The 19,444-nt window shown below is 36.6% G+C and overlaps 1 long non-coding RNA gene across 1 annotated transcript; it reads left to right on the top strand.

Annotated features, from left to right (window-relative positions):
* The first annotated feature begins 12,967 nt into the window (after positions 1 to 12,967).
* LOC122000218 lies at positions 12,968 to 14,286 on the top strand. The gene is made up of 5 exons (XR_006117027.1): positions 12,968 to 12,996; positions 13,078 to 13,145; positions 13,223 to 13,325; positions 13,854 to 14,012; positions 14,227 to 14,286. It is a non-coding gene; the product is annotated as an uncharacterized LOC122000218 (long non-coding RNA).
* Positions 14,287 to 19,444: the final 5,158 nt, after the last annotated feature.

Below are 19,444 nucleotides of genomic sequence, written 5' to 3'. Positions count from 1 at the left end.
CTCGATCTATCTGGATTTTCCCTCGCCCGACTTCACTCACCGGACTTTCACCTAGCTTCACTCACTAGGGTTTTCACACCTGCCTAACATCCTCCCAGGACTTTCACCGGGCTTTACTCACTGGGACTTTCCAACCGCCTAACATCCAGTTAGGACTTTCCCACCGCTGACTTCACTCACCGGACTTTCCACCTAACATCCCGCTTGGACTTTTCCGTGCAAGTCTCCATACTTGGACTTTTCCAGTCTCCATACTTGGACTTTTCCCGTGCAAGTCTCCATACTTGACTTTTCACGTGCCAAGCTCCCTTGGACTTTTCCAGTTCCAAGTCTCCATACTTGGACTTTTCTAGTGCCAAGCTCCCTGCTTGGACTTTTCCGTTGCCAAGTCTCCATACTTGGACTTTTTCCCGAATCAGGTCAACCAGGTCAACCTTGACCTACGATTGCCCCAATAATCTCCCAAACATTTATTCTTGTCCCATATCAAGAATACAACTCTTCCACGAGTGTCAAACATCAACATGCAACTCAACTAGGTCAACCTTGACCTAAGGTTGCACCAACAATCTTCCTAAGTCAAACATCAAAATACAATTCGAGTCAAGTCACCTCGAGTCGGGTCAACCAGGTCAACCTTGACCTAAGGTTGCACAAACATTCTAATGATATTTATTGGAAGATTCAATAAATAGTTAAACTTAATGAAGTACTTCTTTAGTTATAGTATTGCAATGTGGTGTTATTACTGAATCTTTTATGTGCATATGCTCTGTAGTTAAGTTTTGCCCGAGGCTTGCATGTATGAACATACTAATTCACATGTTTGGGAATTCATATACATTAACACTCTTATTAATCCTTTCATGGGTATGCTAGATCGATTAATATTTGAAATTCTATATATTAAGCATGATTCTCCAAACTTTTGCTAATGATAAAAAACACCTCTTGATGTGTCTGAACTTGAGATTAACATTATTGAGAAAGAACCATATGAAAGGAATGAGTGTATGCTTAACTGTTGATTTTATCACAATGAAGTAAACGACCTATGAGTATTTCCACTAAATGGCCTTGTAAAAATATATCAAACCAACTGGAATCTTTTATTTTTGGTAATGCAACTTTTACTTCAGTTTATGAACATATTCATTTGTATCTATAAGTTGCATTTCCTCTTGGTAGCTACCATCTCCAGCACTTCCACAATGATTATGGGTGAGCTTTTACATGTTGCAGGTTTCTGAAAGCTAGAAAATTTGATCGTGAGCAAGCAACTCTTATGTGGGCCCTCATATGCTTTAGTGGAGAAAGGAATTTGGAGTAGAAACAATTTTAAAAAATACGTATTTTATTGTCTCTGTGAACTTTAGGAATTTGGCTGCATTGTAAAAGTATAGAAGGTTAGTGAGTGCCCCTCCTTATCAAAATATTTTTCTGTTATGTTATCAATGTGTTTCTAACTCCCTTGGTTTCATAATAAGAAAACTATTGTTTGATTCTTTTCAAACACATGAATCAGTGGTTGGTTATCTAATGCTAACTTATGTCGTTTGATTTTTATAGGACTTGTCTCATGAATGTTAGCTTGTGAGAATCGAGTGGCCTATTAATGTTGTGACTATTTTATGTATTCCAATACAAGAGAGTTAGAAGAACCAACACAGTAATTAGAAATCAATGTGGACTTTGAACTACTTGCACTACTTCAGAGAGACATAGGAGAGGAAAGGCTTGCTGCTCATAATTTTTTTTTTTACCTTATCAACCTGTAACACAGTTATTTCTATTGGAAAGAAAAATTATATGATATTTATTTATTTTTATATACATGTAACACAGTTATTCCTTTAGTGATAATTGTACGATATTTATAATTATATGTGTGATATTTTTTTTTATTTTATGTATAATTAACTGCAGCGCGTGGTTGCGCACTGCGAATGATATTAACTACAACGCGCAATGCTTGCCGTCAATATAATTTACTTTCAACAGCTTTAAACTATGCAACGTGCATTGCGCGCCGCGGAATGTAATTTTGCAGCGCGCGAAAAGTCATTTTTGTTGTAGTAATCCCAAATCCCTTGCATAAGGGGGCCTTGGGCGTTGAATCAACAACTAGTGGTTTTGGTCTCAATGTAAGCTCTAAGCCAATAGCTTCTAATTGAGGAGCCATGAAATTGTATATTGCATTGCACTAGTTAAACCAAACTAAGTTGTCAAAATCATCTACACAGTCAATTAGGGAGAGCACAAGTACTCTAAGAACACTGCTACTACCACAAAATAAAACTGTTGTAAAAAAATACAAGATATACAGCCGACAGTACAGCTTGTCATTTGATCTCGACTTTATTATCAGTTTCTCCAAATGTTTGGCAGAACAATCAGAATCTTGGAAAAACTTCATGTACAGTGCGCTAGAGGCCTCATTTAAATCGAGACGAACTATTTCTCCATTGTCGGGTAGGCCTAGAATCAGTGCAACATCTACCTTTGTAAATTTCAGTTTCTACCCATGGAAGATATAATTTTGTTCTGCCTGATCCCAATTATCAAACATATTCTGGACCTGAGCTCTTACAAAATTACTAATAGAGAGGTCGAGGATCCATGAAAAAGGTATGCCTCGAATCTTCTATTCTTGTTCTATAGTCGGTTTAACAGAAGAAATAGATTTTCTGAAGTGACAAATGCTACTTTTTCAGTTCATTCTATTAGTTCTTCTCTGTTGGCATAATTTGGATAACTTAGTCGAGCAGCACTTCCACTTGTCAACACTCCTTTTGTAGCCATTCCGAACTTAGCTACCATATAATCACACATAGAAAAACAACTCTTAGATTCCGTAATAATGACTATGCTCTTATTCTAACATGCCCTTAACATTAACACAAACCCTAGGTGAAACCATTAGAGAAACAACCACTAAATTAGCAACGGATCTATGTATGCACCCGATGGTTGGATGTTGGTGATGCTAGAGTCACACCTTGAACGGAGCTACGTAGGATGCCTTCGAGAAGAAGATGGCGGTCGAAGCAGGAAAGTGCGATCTTTTGCTTTGATTGAAACGTGGGCCTGATATATCCCATATTTTTATTATAAAATTATTTTTTATATTTAATTTATATATTTCATTTCATTATATGATTTTTAAAATCTAATCTACTCTATTAATTTTTGGTTTATTGTTATTATTTTTTAATAATAGTGTTTTAATATTTTGTTTACGATTTTAGTATTAGTACATTTAAATAAAAATATTAATTTGGGTATTTAATATTACATTCTTTAATATTATAAAAATGTATTGAAATCTATCAGACCCACGTTGGGCCTGATATGGTCTTATATCAGACCCACGTTGGGCATGATATGGTACCATATCAGGCTCAATATGAGGCTGAAATTTTTTCAGAACGTGCTACCACCCCTAAAGAGTTGTACATCAATAATGGATAGTATCGTTGAAGTCCTTGCAATACCAGAATTTAACCAGACTTTGAATGAGTCCAATCAGAGGTGTCTAGGTCCATCGGTGGATTTTGATCAAAACCCACTGATGACCCTATGCTACTTGGATTTACTTGAAATCAGGTTCCCTATGAAGGTTTGAGAGGGGAGATGGTATATATGGTGTAAAACTTAGTTATACACCTTAGATAAGAAGTTCTTGCTCCGTGCTATTTGGCACGGAACAATACACCTTATTTGCATTCAATGAACAGCAACTGAAAGAGGAGAAGTTTTAATATTAGTTTATATATATATATATATATATATATATATATATATATATTCTTATTTTTTCTAAATTTTTGTAGTTATTCAAAATTGCAATTTTTTAGCTCATATTGTATCGATTTATTTTATTCAATATATTAATCTTTTTTCTTAGGGTATTTGTTTTTCTTCAAATTATCGTTCAGTAGGAAGGTTTGAGAGGGGAGGAGTTATGAATTTTAATGCACACCTTTTAAGTTACGAGAACCAACAACCGCCATTTTATTTTTAAGTCAAAAATTAGGTAGAGAATAAAGCTATGTTATAATACTATTAGCTATATTTCCACTCCCCACGTTGTTGACTTAAAGCGCATGATAGCACATTTTTTGGTTATAGAAGGGAGAGATAGTATCAAATTTTTTGAAACCTATCAGACCCACGTTGGGCTTGATATGATTTTATATTAAGCCCATGTTGGCCTGATATGGTTTTATATCAGCCCGACGTTGGGCCTTATATAGTCTCATATCATGCCTACGTTGGACCTGATATGGTACCATATCAGGCCCAATATGAGGTTGCAATTTTTTCAGAATGTGCTACCAACCCTAGAGAGTTGTACATTAGTAATGGATAACACCGTTAGAGTCCTTGCAATACCAGAATCTAACTAGACTTTTAATAGGTCCAATCAGAGGTATCTAGGTCCATCAATGGATTTTGATCAAAACCCACTGATAGCCCTACGCTACTTGGATTTACTTGAAATCAAGTTCCCTATGAAGTTTTGAGAGGGGAGATGGTATAGATGGTGTCAAGACTTAGTTATACACCTTGGATAAGAAGTTCTTGCTCCGTGCCATTTGGCACAGAACGGTGCACCTTATTTGTATTCAATGAACAACAATCGGGAGAGGAGAAGCTTTAATATTAGTTTATATATATATATATATATATATATTCTTATTTTATCTAAATTTTTTGTAGTTATTCAAAATTATAATTTTTTTAGCTTATATTGTATCAATTTATTTTATTCTATATATTACTCCTTTTTTTAGGGTATTTGATTTCTTCAAATTCTCGTTCAGTAGGAAGGTTTGAGAGAGGAGGAGCTATGGATTTTAATGCACACCTTTTAAGTTACGAGAACCAACAACCACCATTTGATTTTTAGTCAAAAATTAGGTGGAGATTAAAGCTATGTTACAATACTATTAGCTATATTTCACTCCCCACACTGTTGACTTAAAGCCCATAGTAGCACGTTTTTAGGTTATAGAAGGGAGAGATAGTATCAAATTTTTTGAAACCTATCAGGCCCACGTTGGGCCTGATATGGTCTCATATCAGACACACGTTGGCCCTGATATGGTCTCATATCATGCCCATATTGGGCCTGATATGATACTATATCAAGCCCAATATGAGGCTGATTTTTTTTCAGAATGTGCTACCACCCCTAGAGAGTTGTACATCAGTAATGGATGGCACCGTTGGAGTCCTTGCAATATCAAAATCTAACCAGACTTTGAATGAGTCCAATCAAAGGTGTCTAGGTTCATCAGTGGATTTTGACCAAAATCCACTGAAGGCCCTACGCTACTTGAATTTACTTGGAATCACGTTCCCTATGAAGGTTTGAGAGGGAAGATGGTATATATGGTATCAAGACTTAGTTATATACCTTGGATAAGAAGTTCTTGCTCCGTGCCATTTGGCACAGAACATGTGAAGCTTTTAGTTACCGAGTTAACAACCAATTTTTTTTTTTACTTTTAACTTAGTTACTTTGGAGTTTCATAATTACATGCCTAATTCAAATTTCGATGCAGACCTTATACACTTGAAACCGAATGTTGGACTTATCTTATTTGGATTTTTGAAAAATCCCATCCATTATAAAGTTTTTAGTTTTCAGAAGATAGATAGGGTGTGCAATATAATTTATATAAATTATGTCTCTTTTCAATGATAAGCACCAGCATGACAATTTGGATATTATGATTTTTAGTTCACTAATCGCTATGCAATAGTATTATTATTCCTGTGACAGTTTAGTATACTCTTCTCATATCATACATATCACTGTATTAAATAACATAGACTACATACAAAGATATAAAATTACAAACACTACGTAATTGTACCTTTACATTCCCTACCAACTTTTTGGCTTACAACACTATGGATATTTAATCCAATGTTTTACATAACTTATCCCTCAAAATTGATACAATTATTACAATTTTAATTTTTTCCATGTCTCCTTGTTTGAAGTCCATCTTTATATCATATAGAAGACATCGAATGTATTGGATCACAAAGAAGCCATAGTTAAGGTTGTAAATAACATCACCAATTTAATGTACAATATTTTATATCAATATTTTCTATTCACACTATTTGCTCGACTTACCTGGCTTCTTGTTGTGGACATTCCATTATGCGAGACATCCATTGATCGAAGGGATGCTCATGACTATAGAGTTTTAAATCTGATACCTGTAAGATTGAAGAAGAAATTTAAATTTTACATCAACTAGCATTTATACTATAATACAAATGTACACATGAATATTGGATGCTCACCGCTGCATCAAATTCATATTTGTATTTTCTTCCACTTGCTAGAGAATTGTAATGATTGAACGTTAGTGATTCATCTCTCCATTCACACCGGATAAGAGGGAATACACATTTAAATCAAAAGGTGGTTCCTCCCAAACTGATTCATTTGTAAACCTACAAAGTAAATCAATTATTATAATTCATAAAATTTAATTAGAGAACCATATAATTATCTAAATTATAAAAGCATATAATTGTCTTGACTTATAAATTAATTAAATGAACTATGTAATCCACATATTTTAGTTTCTCCAAAACTTTTAACAAGTACGCCACATCTTCATCTTGTTTATTTTCTTCAAATTCTTAAATTGTTTCTTCACAAACTATACCCATCAACATAAAAGGGATTCAATTAATGATTTAAATCAAACAAATTACTATAAAATTTACAAATATCGACTTACATCAATGGCTTGTTTCCTCATTTTGTTATGTGTGGCAATCCTATCTACATTCTTCTTTGTCTCTTCTTCAGAATTGTCTTCCTTCAATTGTACAATGTCTCTTTCTTCTTCCATATCATCCACATTAATTGTTATTTTCCCCTTCTCCAGAACATCAGGTTCTTTTACAAATTTTTTCCCTCTCCTTGTCTTGAAACGTTCTCCGCAGGCTCACATATTTGTAAATTTCTCTGTTGCCTCTTAGGTAAAATTTTCAGCCATAATGGACTAGCAATTGGAGTATCCTTGTAATCATAGCAACTTCTGTCACGTCCTTTCCTACTTCTTGTTGCAAGAACTACTGGTTCACATTGAGGATCATCTACAGACTCACTATATTGAGATTGCATGCCTTGATTTTCTAATATTTTAAGTAATTCTTACACCCTATCATTCAAATGCATATTCTCCATTTTTAGCTTCTTAATTCTGTTTGCTTGAATAATGAAATTATAAAATTCCTTATTACTTTGGCTTCTTTCTTTATTTACTTCAAATTGTGATGTCTACATTGCACATGGAATGTCATCAACGCCAACAAGGTTCTCAACCAATAATTTCTCATATTCGGTAGGGATTAGGTCAATCATAACCTATCAAATTATTAAAACACATGTTAAAAAAGGATTTTTAACCTAACTAAAGTCACAGTAATGAAAATTTACCTCTTCAGATGAGACTCGATCGAACAAATCCCTCACCTTATTAATATGTAAAGGAATATTCCTCTACTTATTTATTCTCGCTCCTTATATTTTGTATGATTTTTAGATTGGAACATGCTCCAAAAACCATGCCTGATTCACCATCACAAGTGTTAACTATTTATACATGTTCGCAAATTATTATTAAATTTAACATCATTTATAAACTTACTGCCAAAAGACTAGCAAAGTCGTTTAGGTAAGGGAGGTTGGTGATAGCATGTATTGTTCGAGTTGATGAAAATATGCTCCTAATTTTAGGTAATTGTGGAGCCATAAATGTTGGGGATCAGTGGCCGACTAGAAGGGGGGTTGGATAGACGGCGCCCCCAAATAAACGCTTCCTATGTATTTGTTAGTTCTCAAGCGGAAATACAATAATACAAACACAAATACAAAAGCTAAATACTAAAGAAAAGAATGCAAACAAATCGACACGCCGATTTACGTGGTTCGGAGATAAGGCTCCTACTCCACGGCTGCCCGTAAGGTGGACGATCCCTATCTGTCGGTGGATTACTCCCCAGAAGACCTCCGACTAGCTCACGTAGCTCCTTGTGGGTGGAGAAACTTCACCACAACTCTCACTAAGGACTCTTGAGAAGCTAGGGCACTAGTAGACAACTAATAGGGGTTAACCACCTCTATTTCATCAACCTTAACCAAGCTCTCAAGGCTTGGTTATATAGGCCACGGGTTGAAAACCCTGCCTACCAGTTTATTACCAAAATCATAACGTGAACTTCATGGAAAAGATAAATCATCAAATGCTATGACTAAATAGGAATCCTAATTTTGCATCAATCTCTGCCTGGAAATTTTAGAGATCTTTTTTCAATCATCCTGATTTGTTGATGATAGAAATAACTCTTAAATTAACTACTAATAGAAACAATTGATGTATCATTCAAGCAAACCAACCAAATTGTGCTCTCAACCTAACTGTACTTGGTTCATTCAAACCAAACACCATTCTCAAAATTCCTAATCTCCATGAAATTCAAGCATATGAAATTCCCCCACACTTAAAATCTTGGACATCCTTACTCATCAAGAAATTCAACCAAACTCTCACAAAGGATGAAGACAAAGAAAATATGATCAAGCTAAAGGTTAAAATGCTAGATGAACATGTTTCAAGAAAATTGTGGAGAAAGAAATGGAAAATAATGAGGGAATAAAAAATGAAAAATATCCTTCATCTCCATGCACACATATGCTATTATGATTTTGAAAAGAAGCTAAGTAAGTTCTAGAGTTCAATTGTTGTAAGTGCATGTCACACAAAAGAAAATAATGGAGTATAGGATTAAAGTGGTCCTCTCTAGGCAATTTTCATGCAATCAAACTCAATCAATCAAAATAGAATCCACCACCATATTAACCAATATCATGTAAGTAGAGCATCCAATCATGTCCAATGACGTAAAATTAATGATTAAATTTAAGAAACTTTTACCATCTTAAAAATATTACTAGAACAATTCCATGGAGAATTTTATTCAAATGACATGCTATGTAAACTAAACAAAATGCAAAGATGGAAACAAAATGCAAATGTAAAGTATGAAACTAAAGGAATGTATAAAGCAAAAAGAAAAGCAAGAAACAAACTCTCCTTTAGTCCGGGCGATTAGAGAAGATTTAGAAGAAGTATCCACACTGGTAGTGGAGTACTTTTAGTTACACTCAAATTCTTTTTATTCATCATTTTTTTGTTGAAAATTCTTTCTGGAGGTCGTAGACGGTTTAGTTCAAGCATCCACTTTGGAAGCTTATATTCTCCTACAACATCAGTAAAGGTCAATCTCTCCCACTCACATATGGGATGAGAAAAGAATAGGAGAATATTAGTCTTGGTATAAAATGTATTAAACAATGAGTCACATCTAATAAAATCAATGAATGATACCTTTATGAAATTTTTTGATAAATCATAAAAAATACGCACCTTATCATATTGAAAGGTACATGGAGTGGTGATTGTTACCTCCTTTTCATCAAGTAATGGCTCAGGCTCTGGTGGTGCATCAAAATTAAGTGATTCTTGGATTCTTGCCTCCATAGCACAAGTCCCTACACTTACATCCTCTATTCTTGGTGATTCTTGGGGTAATATTTCCAGTAAGCAATCCCCTACACTTAAATCATCTTCTGCATCTGTATCTACATCATTCACAAGATCTAAAGCAACACTATTAGTAGAATCAGAAATCTGAATGACTGCATCATCATCACAAATAATACTAAAAAAATTTTATGGAGTAATGGAAGTAGGGTCAGGTTTGACAGAATCTTTACTTTCCATTTTTTCATTGGAGTCTTGTGTTTGTAACTGATTGATGGATGCTGCAATTTGATCTAACTTATTCTGTATATTCTGTATCCTTGAGAATTGATACTCTTGATGCTCTCTTATTTGTTGCATAATCTCCTTGACCTTCCATGTTGACTCTTCAATTTGAGGATCATTCTGTTGAAAAGAATATGACATAAAAGATGTTAAAACCTCTTGACACTACAAGAAAAACCCTCATAGACATCGGTGGAACAACAGTTTTAAGCAAAAACCGATATCTTTGAGTATTTTACATCGGTTTTTCCAAAAACCGGTATCTATGAGCGCAGATTTTCGCTCATAGACATCGGTTTTTTAGCCGATGTCTATGAGCGCCATTTTTTTCGTTAATAGACACCATTTTTAACAGCGGTTTTTAAAATCCGGTGTTAATGAACCAAAATAAAATATTTTAATTTTTCCACTAGCCAAAATTTGCAACACTACACAAAGTTCCCTCCAAACCTAAACCTATATCGCGCCCCTTCCTCCGACCATCTCTCTCAGCCTAAACCTAAACCTAAACTGACCATCTCTCTCAACCTCATCTCCCTCTTCCCCTTCCTAGATTGACGCCCTTCCTTCTCCATCCAACCACACCGTATCTCCTCCAACTCCGGTGAGAAGAGGAGACCTTCTTCTCATTCTGTAGCTTTTCCTTCCCCATCTCCCACACATTCCCTTCCCCAATCCACACCCATGCCCTATCCTCTTCCTCGGCGTACCATCCTCAGCGAGGACGGCTCCGATTCGTCGCCACCGCCGCGAAGAAGAAGAAGAACCCTTGGCTCGACCCCTTCGACTGCAGAGAGGACCCCGACATCGAGTACGGATCCCTCTTCGCCAACGGAAAGCAGGAGGAGGACCCTCACCCTCCCGACAACCCCTCCAGCCCCTACGACTTCCTCAAGTTTCCCATGGGATTCAACGTCGAGTTCGCCTCGCTCGCCTCCAAGGTCCGCGGCGACGTGCGCCTCTGCTGCTGCGTCATCTTCGACGGAGTCTACGAGAACCTCCTCTTCTTCCCCGTGATCCAGCTCATCAAGGATAGGTATTTTTCTGGTCCAGAGCAGCAAAACACGGTTTCTAGTGGCTTAGGGACCAACTCAAATACTGCAAACTTCAAGAAACACGTTGACAACAAAGATCTTATTCTTTCTTCACCAAAACCGGTAGGTTCTGGTTCAGGAAAATATTCTGTATTTGAAGATGAGAGTACGATATTGATAGCATGGGATTGTCTTTTTTCTTTGTTGAGGAAAGCTGAAGCCAACCAACAAGCATTTCGAGCATCTAATGGGGTCAGCATCATTCTACCATTCCTGATATCTGATCACCACCGAGCTGGTGTTCTTCGGCTGTTATCTTGTTTGATCATTGAAGATGTTCTTCAGGTATGTATTAGTATCTGATTCTTCTTAAAAGGATGAATGTTTCCATGTGGAACTTAATTACCCTATTCTTTACAGAAGTTTGGAATATTACCCAAATTGATTCTTTCATCTCATAAGTTGAAGTTTATATCTTACCAGGTTCATCCAGAAGAGCTAGGCACACTAATTGAGATTCTCAAGAGTGATATGATAACAAGTGTTTCTGGATCTCAATACAAACTTCAAAATGATGCGAAATGTGATATGTTAGGTTCACTTTGGTGTATCCTTGGAGCAAATAATGCAGCACAACGAGTATTTGGAGATGCCACTGGATTTTCATTATTATTGACCACACTACATAACTTTCAGAGTAGTGAGCTTCCAGATGTTCTGCAATACTTTTTTTTGTGTGTTATGCATAATTTATGAATTAATCTTACTTTTGATTGGAGAATTACCTAGGATGCACTGCTCTCTTGCTTGAGACAATCAGCCCATTTCTTTCCCCTTGGGCTTCCCTGCATCAGTAAATCAGCTAGTGCTGCAACAACACCATGCTCATCCACAATCATCTTCTTGAAGTCATGGACAGCAGAGAGGCTGAACAATGTAGCAGCTGCATTCTCCCTTGCCTCAGTAGTTAACCCATATCTCAGAACATATACTATTAATTCCAAACAACCATTCTCCTCCATAATCTTTCTCTTGTTTTCATCATGAATAGATATGTTCAATATTACAGTCAGGACATTCTCTTGAGCAACTGGATTTGTAGACCGGAAAAGCCGGTAGAGAGTTGGGATTGTTCCACCCTCTGTAATGAAAGACCTATTCTCCTTCCCGATTTTTGCCATTAATCGGAGTTCACGGGCTACAACAACCTTCACTTCCTGCGAACCAGCTGATAATTGTTCTACTAGCATTAACACTGTGATTCGGTTAGCTTTGATTGTTGTGATTCGGTTAGCTGCTAATGATGTTGGGAGTCTGAACAAGGCCTCGATGTTTGAAGTCTTGATTGAGTTGCTTCTTTTTTGGAAGACAAATGGTTTATTGCCATTCTTCATTATTTTAGTAGGTCTTGTGGATGCAGGTTGATAGAGTATAAATATGAATTATTGTGACATCTTTTACTTGAGGAATCATATAATAGTTTTTGGTAGGATGTTGTGTGGTATTGTTCTCTGCCACAAGTTATGCGCTAAAAAAGCATGGTTAATTTGTTGTTAACTGTGGATATTGTAGATTTTTGAAGTACATGATGATTTGTTATTCACTTGCATACATAAGAAGAGAAGTTTTTTTACTATGTGTAGTTCTTGTTTGTGTGAACTCTTAATCATTTTCTATTTATTTCAGGTTCTTCATAACATTACTGTTGCAGAATACTTTCACTGGAATATGCTACGTGATTCATCATTTTTCACTGGACTGTTAATCTCTTTTTGATTTTGTGGATAATTTTGCTGCAAACTATGCTCTGAAGAGAGTTTATTATGTCAACTATGCATTGGGGATATCTGGACGCAGGAAACCTTGCTGGCATCTATTATGAACAAAGTCAACTTGACATGGCAATTCTGCATTACAAGCAAGCTATCAACTGTGATTCTACCTTTATTGAAGCTTACAATAATCTGGTAAGTTGATAATGGTCTAATATGTCAAAATGTGGTATCCTTCTTGATGGTGAGCCAGGTTAGTTAATGATCGACTTTCTTGCACATTAAAAGGGGAATGCTCTCAAAGACGCTGGACATTATAGGGTGACTTTTTAATTTGGATATTTTTATTCTCTTAAGTTTTTTTCCTTGTTGAATAACTTCATTTTAATAATTTTTCCCAAGTCATGCTTTGCTTTACAACCTAACCATCCACAAGCATTGTCAAGCCTTGGCAGCATATACATAGATTGGTAAGCTTTAGAAATGTTTAATGGCAACTGTGCGGATAGTTTATTTTTGTTCCTTAATGAAACTTCTCTTCATGCAGCAACATGATGAGTGTTCCTGCATCATTCTATAAGGCAACTTTAGCAGTTACAACAGGGATATCTGCGCCCTTAAACAACTTGGCTATTATATACAAGCAACAGGTATAGTACTATATCTGTCTTTTTCATTGCAATCATGTACTAACAACATGTTCATTGCCATCACGCCCTCGCAATCATGCTTGGTTTTTTTTGTCAAAAAGTTGGCTACAGCACGTTTATGTTTTAACAGGATACAGTTAGAATGCCATCTAGACTGCTATGAGATTGAAGTGAGAAGGATCATCAGTGATAGATGGTCGTTGACCATTTAGTGCAACTACCTCTCATTTTAGTGGGGAAGCATCTGCATTGGCTTTGACAAATACAGTTTAAAATATTTTATTGGATCAAACTTTTCTTAGGGATATGAATTCCAGTTTACTATGTGGAATTTTTGTAAAAATCACTTCTCGCTTTTATTTCTTCCTTATTCAATCATGAGATTTTTGTCTGTTTATATTGGCAAGATACTTCGGCTAATTTTGTTAATTTGGTAGATACTAGGCAGCACCTACACAACTACACTACTAGTTCAACCTTTGCTTCTTGTGTGGATATTCAATCATGAGAATTGCTGCTTTCTGCTAGTTCTTCGCAGACTGCTGCTGATGGTCTTGTCAATAGAGGGAACACATTTAAGGAGATTGGTAGAGTTACTGAAGCAATTCAGGATTATATACGTGCTGTGAATATCAGACCAACTATGCCTGAAGCCCATGCAAATTTGGCTTCAGCTTACAAAGATAGGTAATTTCTTCTTTGAATTTGTGCCGGTGTTGGACTATATCAGTATCTTACATCTATGATTCTTCTTTCTATTTATTTGTGGTTGAGATAATTGATGAATGTTTCTCTTTTTAAGCATTCCAATTACTCATCTTGTTACTTGGTGCTCTTACTGCTTTTTCAACTATGATTTTTGGTCTTGATTTACTAATATATTATTTATGTGTTTTTACAGTTTACAAATCTCAAGTACTCCAGAGTTGAAATTGATGAAGTGCGGTTCGAGTGGGCTGAATGTATGTTAGATTACATTTGAAGTGCGGTTCTACCTTGATGTGTTAAAAGAATGTTCTACCTTGATTTTGATATCTATTAGCTAGCTTTTGATGTAAAAAGAATGTTTGGGTATTTTATGGATACTGTTGTAAGAAGATTATTTATATAATTTGTGAATATTTGTGTATTTTATGGATATTGTTGAATGAAGAATATTTGTATAATTTGTGAATATTTGTGTATTTTTTTTTTATTATTGTCGGTTTTTCATTGTTTCGGAAATCAAATTTGTGCTGTTAAAAAATATACATATTAATCGATTTTCCACCGCTGCAAAACAGGTGTTATTAACTAATATTACATCGGTCATTTACCGCTGCCAAAACTGGTGTTATTAACATACACTATTACATCGGTTTTACACCGTTGATGAAACGGTGTCGTTAAGTGATACTACACCGGTTAATAACCGATTCGAAGACCGGTGTCATTAAGTGATACTACACCGGTTTTAACCCGATGTCTAAAATGGCAGACTTTTAACATCGGCTTCATAGACATCGGTCGAAAATGAAATAGACATCGGTGGAAAACCGATGTCTATGAGGGTTTTTGTTGTAGTGTGAAACCCATATGAATTCTGGTAGGCTGGATATGACTCAATAAATTGTCCTTGTGCATTTTCATACCTGAATTGGGAATGATCTACCCAATTAGCATTAAAAAGTATTTGAAAATGACTCATACCTATTTTGTTGATCCATGGTTGGATAAAATTGATGCTCAGGCTGAAAATACCGATTCTCCATCCACCTCCAAAATTATGAAAATATGGATCCATGCTAAAGAAATCTCCTGTTCTTACACCACAACACTAAACTCAATGTTAGAAGACTCAAGAGCATAAAGTTTCAAACACATGAATATATGCAAATTAAAGAAATTGACAATTCAAAAATAAGCCAACATGAAAACACAAAAGATAAGCAATCAAATCAATAAAGATGCTAACAAAATAAACCAATCAAAGCACAATCCAAAATAAACACACACTACTAGTTACGTCCCCGGCAACAACGCTAAAATTTAGCAGTCACCTTTTTCACATGTCACTAGGCGCTCCAAATTAATTAAAATTGAAACTCATTAAAATTAAGACAAGTGTTGTAGCAACGAGTCCCAAGTCATATTTTTTCCAAGGGTAACTAATAAATGTGTGAGTACTCTAGATTCAATTCAAATTACATTCAACAAGGTCTAATAGAGGTAAACAATGAAAATATCAAATGATTCATTCAACATTCAAACATGAAACTGTCACAACAAATCCGATTCATAGAACCAAGGTTTACTAAATTCATGAATTTAAAACTAGGCTAAACTTATAGTAAACCAACACAAATTAAGCATATGAATGTAGTTTCTCAGATTTTAGATCTTATTCAAGTTCGACAATGCAAATTAACTACAACTAGTGTATACTGGATTAGTTAAAGCTCAAGAACAGATTGCTAAATTATTACTAAGCTAAACTGGATTGGGATTGCAGAAATTAAAAGAAATCGGATAGCAAATCAAAGAAGTAAAAATGGAATTGCAAACTAAGTAAATCAGATCATAAAATCTGAGCCGGAACATCAACAATTCAAAAGGAAACAAAATCTAATAACATCCACAACCGAACCCGATCTCAAACTCCTTCCTCTCTGCTGTAAAACAGAGATGAATCAGGGAACACCCATCAAGCAATCACTGGCGAAGATCTGAACTCCCAGCTTATTCAAGTGAAATTCAAATCTACTGGGAACACCCTAACTAGCTCTAAATCATTAAATTTGCCAGCCATCGAAGAACAGAGGTAATTCAATCGATTGATCGGATCAATTCAATAGTTACGGAGGTGGAAATGATGTAGAGGCTTCTAGGAACGCCCTTCGAGCTCCTATGATTGACTGGATCCCACAGATCTGGGGAACACCCTCTAATCTGTGGTAGTTGTGGATCACGGAAGAGAAATCAAGGATCGGGAATGCCCTCAAAACTTGATTTGTACCTCGATTGCTGGTCGCCAGTTCATCGGAAGCTTGTCGGAGATGAAGAAGTTCAATCTTGGATCTGAAATGTGGAAGGGAGGCTTCGACGTCGCTGAAGAAGAAGGATGAACAGTGGATTTGTCGCGAGGATGTCGAGCTCGTCGAAGCCACTGTAGCTTCTTCGATTTTAAACCTCTCCCAATCTGATCCAATGGTCCAGATTAATTCAGGTCTTGATCAATGGCTAGAACGTCTTGGATCTGGATCAAAATCTCTGGATCTTCATCAACAGACGAGATCTGCTCCTCATTAGGTTGGATGGACCAGATCCTTGATGGATGGCTCAGATCTCTCCTATCTCAATGAACGGTTCCAATCGCTCCAAGATTTGATCGACTTATTTAGCCCTAGATTTGAGCCCAAATGTGGTCTGATCTGATCGGGTCCATGACCCTTTTGATGCCTACAAAATAATAATCAAATATTAGCATCAAATACCATGATAATAAATTAATTTGTAATTAAGTCTAAAATTAAATGCAATTAATGAAACATGATGAAAATATAAGTTCAATCCATGAGAAGATCATTAAAAGCATGCATTATGAATCAAAATAATGTAGAAAAATCATGGTTATCAATGACACCCCCAAATAAATGTTTTCTAAGTATTTGTTAGTTGTGCAAGTGGAAGTACAATAATACAAACACAAATATGAAAGCTAAATACTAAAGGAAAGAATGTAAACAAATCGACACACCGATTTACGTGGTTCGGAGATAAGGCTCCTACTCCACGACTGTCCGTAAGGTGGGCAATCCCTATCCGTCGGTGGATTACTCTTCAGAAGACCTCCGACTAGCTCACGTAGCTCCTTGTGTGTGGAGAAACCTCACCAACCCTCTCACCAAGGACTCTTGAGAAGCTAGGGCATTGGTAGACTACTAATAGGGGTTAACCACCTCTATTTCGTCAACCTTAACCAAGATCCCAAGCCTTGGTTATATAGGTCACGGGTTGGAAACCTTGCCTACCAGTCGACTACCAAAATCATTAGTCGACTGCCCTCTTGTGGAAATTTAACCCTTACATCCCAACGACTCGATACCAGTCAACTGGTAAAAGTACCAACCGACTGCTCCACACTGGTCGAGCGAACAGAAGCATTCTGTTCGCTCCCAGTCGACTGCCGAGTCTACTACACCAGTCGACTGATGAAACCACCAGTCGACTGGTACCCGAGTACAATCTCTCAGCACTCAGACCCTCACCCTTACGACTCATTTGATGCTTCCTTCGCAGCCTCGACCTCTTGCATTCAAGCCCACGGCTTGTCCCCAATGCCATCCTTCGCGTATGCCTTGAAGTTGCTTCCCTCGGCCCTTGTCTTTGCTGCCTTGTCCATGGTCCCTTGGATGCTCCATCCTTCACCGGACCCGAAGCTGTGAACCTAAGTCACATGTGTATCCTGCAAACTTGCACACTCACATACACATATCAAATACAAGGGTGAACCTAACTTAAACCCTTTACCCAAACACCAAAACACATGGTCACACGGACCATTGAGATTGCTCCAACAATAAATTCATGGATGGCTTCAACCCAGTTGAATATATCAAGATTCTCAAAATCATCTACTATATCTATAAGACATAACGAGACCTTATATGTAATAGAAGAAAATAAGACACAAACAAATATATATACAAAATATAGAATTTACAAAATAATAAAACATCATCTTTGTTGGATCGTGAAAATCGATAGGGGGGTGAATATCGATCAGAAGATGAGTACATAGCGGAAAAATAAAAATACAATGCTAACACGAACCATTTTACTTGGTTCGGAGTCTTCATTAACTCCTACTCCAAGGCCCGCACTCGTCGAGTGCTTTCGTTGGGCAATCTACAAGCAATTCGAAAAAGTTATTACAAAGTGAAAGTACAGGAATGCTAAAGCAATGAAGTACCGACGATAATTAAGAAAAAAGAAGAAACGACACATTGTCGAGAAGCTTCAGCGTCGCAGGAGCACAACACGGTAGAGCAAGCGTTGGATGGCGTTGTGGTGAATTATCTTTTGCTCCAGGGATCACCCTCCTTATATAGGAGGCTCTGGGCGTCCGGATCCCTTCCGGGCTCCTGGACTCTGACGTAGCCCAGCCAACCAGAGTACTCCATGTGGCGACGTGCGATGGGGATAAAATTTACATTCCGAACGCCCGGATCCCTTCCTGGTGTAAGGAACTAGATGCGCTAAACACGCAAACGCGCAGCGAAAAACACTAGTTCCTCCAGAAGATCCATGCGAAGGGAAAGTAAAATTACTACATATACTAAGTTTTTTTAACATGATAGTATTATACCTTTGTAGCATGCTCACGGACTCCCGACATCTCGAATCACAGCATGATCTCACGTTCACGCCTCTACGGTATCCACACGAACAAGTATTTGTTTGTCTCACAAACTCACAAAGTGGAGATGAAACCACCTAAGGTTGTGCTAGCAACCTAGAGAAGGTTTCGGCCAAGAGGAGAGGAGAGGAAGAAGACAATGAAGAAGTTACAAAAATGAGAGGAAAAATGTCTTAAGTATTTTCATCCAATGAAAACACTTAATGTGCATTAATTCCATTAATGAGCCTTAATGATCATTCACTCTCCATTAAGGACACATTTGAAAACCTCTCATTTTAAGTTTCGAAAATTAAATTACATGGTTCATTGAATTTGAAATTCAATGAATTTCTCCATTAAGCCTCACTTGAGTCTAACTCAAGTCTAATTCACTTGAGTCTAACTCAAGTCTAATTCAATCGAGTCTTACTTAATTAATCTCATATAATTCAAATTCAAGGAATCACATTTCATTAATTTGAATTGACTCCTTGAGTCTAGTTTGAATTGGACTTAATCCAACAATTAGATCCAATTGAGTCTAACTCAATAAGTCCAATTAGGATAAGACTTAATCTAATGATTCATCATATGAACCCATCTCCAAATCTACTTATTCTTTGAGTGTGACCCAATAGGTTCTCGTAACGTTGGCAATGTACCCAAATCAACATTTAGATACATAAGCAATGAGTGAAATCTAGCAAGGCATCATTGCTACCTAAGTGACGAGAAAGTT

Source organism: Zingiber officinale, chromosome 7A (assembly GCF_018446385.1).
Source record: "Zingiber officinale cultivar Zhangliang chromosome 7A, Zo_v1.1, whole genome shotgun sequence".
NCBI classification, from domain to species: domain Eukaryota; kingdom Viridiplantae; phylum Streptophyta; class Magnoliopsida; order Zingiberales; family Zingiberaceae; genus Zingiber; species Zingiber officinale.
This window is presented reverse-complemented; position numbering and strand designations above follow the sequence as displayed.